Source organism: Protopterus annectens, chromosome 2.part0 (assembly GCF_019279795.1).
Source record: "Protopterus annectens isolate FY-2018-M chromosome 2.part0, PAN1.0, whole genome shotgun sequence".
NCBI classification, from domain to species: domain Eukaryota; kingdom Metazoa; phylum Chordata; order Ceratodontiformes; family Protopteridae; genus Protopterus; species Protopterus annectens.
The window spans coordinates 404,576,156-404,583,655 of record NC_056728.1 but is presented as its reverse complement, the minus strand read 5'-3'; positions in this window follow the sequence as shown (position 1 = coordinate 404,583,655).

Sequence of the window (7,500 nt, the reverse complement as noted above, 5' to 3'; positions counted from 1 at the left end):
GGAGCTTGCTGTACCAGCATAACACTGTTGTACAAATGGGTAGATAGGCAAGAGTTACCCTCTGAGTTCTGGCAAGTGTGTGTATGTGTGCAAGTGTGTATATTTCTAGGATACAGCATTCTGAGGCCACATTTTCCAAATACAATACACCTTGCCATACATGATAAGGGATAGTCATGTTGCTGACATTAGGAGAGCCATGACAAACACTCACCCTACTATCCCTGTGGCATGTGCAATAAATGTATATCCCTGTAGTAGCACTGATTAGATAGAAAAGGGGTTGTATTGCAGTCCTGGTCAATGTGTGATTGTGGGTATGTCAGAGCATTATCATGGGTTTCAGTGAGTAAAATAGCCAATGTAGGGTGTAGTTGCTGGGTATACTGTCTTTACACCATGGTACCCCCAGTACATGTTCCAAGGTCCACTGTATGAGGACTACTGTCACCATCAACCATACAGGTAACTGATTACACTATCCAGCCCAATGTTGCATGTGCTGTGTGCAAATTCCCTGTAACAGAATGGACTCACTGACAAGGTAGTTAGCACTGATAAACCCAGGTCTCTCAGCTGTGTGTATCACTATTATGTGTTTGTCAGTGTGTATATGACAGTATGTCATACTATGTATTGTTCATTAACACCCAGTACATCCCTCATTACCATACTGTACAAGGCCTGGTGATGTTCTTTACTTAACAAGAAACTCGGGACGCACCTCATCCTAAAAGCTGTGTGGTGTGTGCAATTAAGGTCAAACACATTAGTAGCAATAAGTACCTACATAGAGGTCCTACTCTCAGCATTGCCAAGTAAGTGTGTGTGTATGTGAAGGGATCTACTTCAGTTTGCAGAAAATACATGTCCCAGGAGGTCATTTTTCCAAGAACGGACTACCAAACGCTAACATTTCAAAGGAATCATCTTGTGGAAATTCATTCCATCAAAACTAGTAGTAGATGTGTAAATGCCCTCTTCCCCACTGTACAGCTGAACAGCAATACTGGAGTTGGTATATATAGTTGGGTGAGGATGTTGTGGGCACAGGCACCCTCATTAGGGTTATTGTTGTGTGTATCCCCCCACTTAGTCTACTGTAATACTATACAGTTTATGTTAACAGGTTAAGTAGTTGTCAGTCACACTATGTGTGATTCTATGCCACCCCATGCCTTCCAAAGTGGAGGGCTGTGCCACCCACACCAGCACACCTATGTTTACCAACTCCAGGATTGCACTGCATTGGGGAAGAGGATATATAACCTGCCAGTACCATCATCAATGACATTAAACTGGTAGACTGATTATTTACTGATGTGATGTTTTGCCTATTTTGTCTTTGTGGAATTACATAGGCTAAAATGAGTTCACTGCAAAATTAAGTACATCCATGTGTACAGTATTCTCTGTGTATTGCATCAACACCAAAGCCTATGTGTGTGTGTGTGTGTGTGTGTGTGTGTGTGTGTGTGTGTGTGTGTGTGTGTGTGTGTGTGTGTGTGTGTGTGTGTTATTCACAAACATTTGGTGTGTGACACCCAGTACACTTACCATTGTCCACTGTAGAAGGGCTGCTGACATCAGCCACCATGCACTCACTTGTATACACCCCTCAGACCTATCAGCCATGTGGCACATGCAGTAACTGTTATACAGACCTGTTACTTGTGTTCAGCTGTACCCAGGATATGACACAGTCAATATGTTACCACAGTGCCATACCCCTTGTAGGAAACAACAGCAGACCAACATCCTGCTGACACACAGACACCTACAATACAAACTGAATACATTATGGAGACCACAATCAGTTAGTGTTAATAGCTATAATGCATCATGGCTGGACAGCTACACATCCTGATATGTAAGCATTAAACTTTCCATCTGAAAACTTGTTACACAGCATTACATTGCTAAACCTTAGTACATTCACCCTGTGCATCAGAGCCATTATAGCATGTCCCTGCATCAATGGTATGGATGACAGGGATGTGGCACAGGTATTATCATATGCACAGGGTGTGTTGTGGGTTTGCCATAGACTTAGGCTGAGCTGTTTGGTTGACATCATGTGTGTGCATTAGGGGGTTTCATTATCAATTGGGCTGTGCAGATATGGTGTGTGTTGGTATGGAGGTGTCCTAGCTGTGTTGGTGATGTGTGTCTGTATGTATGCACAGAGTTCTGTCACGTGGCTGCCCTATACAGGGGTTTGTTGGACAGCTGCAGACCATACATGGCAGGATGTACAGTTCACCATGTCCAGCCACGGACATGAAAACTGTGCCTGCCAGGGGTTCCATGGGCACTACCAGGTGCAAGCCCAGATATGGTACTCTCCCCTGATGATGACAAATGTCTGCTGGATCTGGGTCCCTGTTGGGACTGGCCAGGACCACTAGCATGTGGCTTGCTGTGTTGTGGTGTGGACCGCACCCCTCCTGCAGTGCTGATGCTGGTACTGCCAATACAGGAGCGGCTGTGATTTGTTGGACATCCACATAGACCTCCACCTGTTAGTGTTGCTGAACTACGTCCACATGGCTGTCGCCCTACTCCCACCATATCCTCTAACACAGACTTTACATGGGCGAGGATTCCCATCTTCTCACCCAATCGTCTATCCAGGATCTCTGCAAAATAATGTTGGGCACCTGGAAGATCACGGATGTTGTCAAGTACAGCAGAATGTGTAGCCCTCTGGAGCCTCAGACTTTGTCTAGTATAACATTACGTATGTGCCTGTGCCTCCATGATGGCCTGAAACATGCATCTGGTGACACCTGCTATGGCACTTCTGCCAGGGGTATGATGGCCAGCAGCCCTCCTACGAGCACCCCTGTACATCTGCCTGTGTTGTACCTCGCTGGTGATCCAGCTATGGCTGCTGTGTACAGACACACTTGCCATAGTCACCACACTGTCCTGTCCCATTCCACCACCCAACAACTGTCCCTCATCTATGGCCACTGGTGATGGGGTATGTGTAGGCATTGAGACTGTGTGCGGGGATGGGGTGGATAAAAGTGGGATGTCAACCGATGGCACAGCTTCAGCTCCTGACAACCCTGCCTGTGCCTCACCATATCTATCCTCATTGTTAGAGTCTGTATGGACACTAACATCAGTTTGCCAGCAGGAGGGCCCCTGACCCACCTCGCCACCTGTGTGGGGAAAGCAAAAAACATAATTTAAGGCCTGTACATCATTGCTTACCTCTACACACACACACACACACACACACACACACACACACACACACACACACACACACACACACACACACACACGTGATGTGGCACAAAGATTTTACACAGACCTCTCATTACCCAACAGTCAACATGCATGACATATGGCACTCAACAGCATGCACTGCAGCTACACTCAATCCTTGTTACCAACATTATACATCTCTGTGATGCATGAGTTATGTTGCTAGGTGATTCCCCTTCCCCTGGAACACACTGCACCCATGTGCACAGTATTGCTGTGGACCGTTCAGCACCCTGGCATGTACTGTGCACTATACCTCACGAGTGTGCACACCATTGCTGAATGTGTATATGTGTGGAAGTTATGTTTGCTCTGTTGCTCACAGCCCCTATGTGTTTGTTTGACACATACCTGGGATGATATGAGGACAGATGTCAATACAGAATGCCTGACCTCTGATTTGCAAATCTCATCATCAACAGTCCATGTATAAGCAATAAAATCCAATTACACTGACAATCTTCAAAGCTTGCTGTGGCTATGAGGAGTGTACACACCCTTATTGACATGCCAGCCTCTTCCATGATATGCAATGGGGCCATGATACTGCATATGTTAACATTACACAAACCTGATATGTGACTTATGACCTGTGCAATCAAATGCAGTATCAAACAAATGTGTTAATTGTGCAGATGTTGATTGTGGTGCATACAATATGTGGGTTACATAAGTGTGCACACCCTTAACACGATGGTTTGTTGCCGGGCCTGATAAGTGAACTACAGCAGTCACTATTCCTGGAAGGGGTATATTAGCATGGCCCATCTTCACTTGCCATTATTTGGTCTCTCAACCCTACAAATGTCCCCAAACTCTACCAGATTGCATGGTCAGCTCATGTTCACAGCCCTTGGAGGTCACACAGTGCCTTCACTATTGCTGTGGAGTCAAGGTTATGTCTGGCACAATTCATGACCTTGACTGTGTTCAGATACAGCCATTCCTAGTGAGCTTTGGATATATGCTTTAGTTCATCGTTGTGTTTCAGGATGACACCCCTCTCCATCCTCAGCCGTATTGCAGATGCTTAACAACTATGGGCAACACATGAGTGCTATTTTGCAGTGTTCCAAATTCATAAAGCCATGTCTACCAGTCTAGTTCCTGCGAATGAACAGCAAACCTAAAGATGTACACTGGCACCAGCAAGGTACAGATGGGGATGGTGGGCCTGATGTGGAGTGAGGTGTTGCTTGTGCACCACATGTATCTTTATTAATACTGTCTGTAGGTTTCAGCCTTGGTCTCAGTACTCCATTACACATTGCAACACATGCCTTTGGGAGACTTGATGTTATGCATATGCTACCTGTAGAGAGCCCTGGATGATGTTTCCTGTGGAACAACTCTTCCATCTTATTACCCTAACCCATAGGCCACCCTTATGCAGAGTCTAGGCGATTGTCGACACAGGTACTGCACAGGCAGTACTTGCTAGACATTCCTGCAAGTCCCTCAGTGTTGCTGCATGTTTCTGGGCAGCCTCCATGACAGTTTGCAACATGTGTTGTCATCTGTCTTGGATGGGCATCTGTTTATTTTCTACATTAATGTTGTCCCATACTTCATAGTCACATACATGACTGTCTGCACTGTTTGCCATGGTATATGCAATGGTGAGGTAAGGCTACATCTCCCACTCCTGAGTGCTACCTTTCGGATATGAGATCCGTTCCATGGTTTGTAAGATGTGTGTAAGCCACGGCTGCTTCTGTTGCAGGTGAGTGGGCAAATGTCATGGACATACTTCTTGGACAGCAGACCATTGCTTGGTGTGACACTAAGGCAATGTACTTGATGAAAGGTGCATTCTCACGAAGAGTGAATGCTGTCAGTACCTCAAAAACTGCTTCCACAATATGTTATTTGGAGTGTGTGCACACATATGCTTCCAGTGTTTGTTAAGGTATGTATTCCCCATATTTGTTGCCCTAACATAGGATTCCATATTACACATTCATTGCTCATGTTAGGATCACATTACAGGTTGTAAAAGGTGTGGATTCTGGTATTATGATATGCTGTTGTGTAGATCTGTAACAGTTGCCATTGTAATAGTGGTGTATACACTGTTGTAGCCACTGTATAAGGGTAATGTTTCAGACATGTCCCTACTGTAGGCCATTTGTCCCACAATTATGTTCATCTCTGTCCACACATCTTGCACTGACAGGTTATTATGTATACTGCAGGACTCTTACATACCCTTCAAGATATGCCACCATGGTCATCACTGTGATGCAGTGCTGTTAACAGCAACAATAAGCGAACATGTACAGCATGCATTATGGGTAGGTGTGTTATATGTGTGCATGCTGTACATGTACAGCATGCACACATTCAGCATGCTTTATGGGTAGGTGTGTTAAATGTGTGCATGGCAAATACCATGGCTATAACATGGCCGGTGTAGTGGCAAACCTGAAAAAAACAACTCCATACTCACCAGCTACAGGCTGCTACCCCAGTTGTATACCAGTGGGACCTACATAGTTGTGTGAGATATGTAATTTCAGTAGCCAGACCTGTGGCATTGGTACAGGGTGGGAGCAGCATTTCAATACATCAACAGTATAAACCCACAATACTAGAGGTTATGCTCATCTGTTCATTACTACACTGCAGCAACAGACTATGTTATCTGACATATGCATGAAGATACTATACAGATGAAGATGGATAAGCAACAGTGGTCTACTAATGTGTCCTGGGGCCTTACCTACACACTCCTCATCCATTGTGTGGGTAGCAGCCACCTCCACATTGCTATCATCAGGTTCCAGGCTTGACTGGTGGGTGGGTGCCCCAAGGCTGGTGATGAGCTCCTCAGCATGTGTCAGTGGGGGCTGGATGGCATGACCCCACCTGCGGCTAGCTGGTCTGTCCTAACTGCAGCAGCAGGCTGACGGGAGTGGTGGATGAGATCATTGCAACGATGTTGCACCTGCTCATAACTGCAGTTATGCAGGTCGACATAATTTACCCTGTGGACGAGCTCATTCCACAGGGCAGTCCTCTCCAACAGATCATGGGTCATGGGTATAAAGTGGGTTCTGTGATGTTGGGCAAGGAAGTTTATTACTATATCATTCTCCTGGGGCGTATACACAGGGAGGTGCTCACGGGCCATGATACCTGGAAGACATAAACAGGAAAAAAGGTCAGAGGACCTCATACTACAAGGATATAATAGTTGTTAATTGACATCTCTCCCCCCGCCACCATATCTGCAACAATAATCTGAACACACAAATCAATGGGTATGTTTACACCAAACCTACTGTTGGGGCATATATCCTATTGTTCAACAAATATTGAAATGTGTTTCTATTCATGTTCCATGTTGAAACACTATCGCTGGTGGCCTGTTGCTATCAGTGTAACCTGCATGTCATTGTAATGGCCAGTGTGGTTCCATATATGCATGTGTTCTGTTTGCTATGCAACTGTTCCAAATCTGGTGTTTTGGGTTAATGGGAATATCTATGCATGCTGTTATAACTAATCCTGGATTGTGTTGACTATTACTAACCCACATATGTTCTAAAAACTGCAACACAATAGCATGTTTGGGAAGGCCGTTCCCAGTGGACCCACCTCTCCCACCTCATCTGGCCGTGACACCAGGCCACAGCACATCTGGGACCCACCCTGGGACTTCCTCATCCACTGGTCCTGCACTACCTTCAGGGGGAACCACCTCAGGAGATGGGGCTCGTCCCCCCTCCGGGAGCAGGCACAGACAGGATTCTGTCACCTGAAGTCATGTCCAGGGTCTGGTGCATAGGGAGCTCTGCAGAGAATTGGGAGATCTGCTAGACCAGATTGAGGGCCTCATGGTGCAATTAGAGGGTCCACCTGAAGGTAGTGCAGGACAAGTGGATAACATGCAACTACATCACCAAGCTCTATATCCAATCTGACATCTCTTGCTTTTAATTTTGTCTGTCCATGAGAATTGTGAGTCCCTACTAGGGAACACTACTAAGCCATTGTACATAATCACTTTGTTTTATATTTTCTAATGTTATCCACCTTCTTGTGTAATCTATCTAAGTTTGTCTATTTGCAGATTTTCTCCCCGGGCCTCCACTGAAAATGGACATGTATCCAGTTGGACTATCTCGGTAAACAAATGCAAAATAAATAAATAAAATAAATAAATATGTGTGATTTTTTTTCTCAAACATATCATGCCACGCAGTCATTCAATAGTAT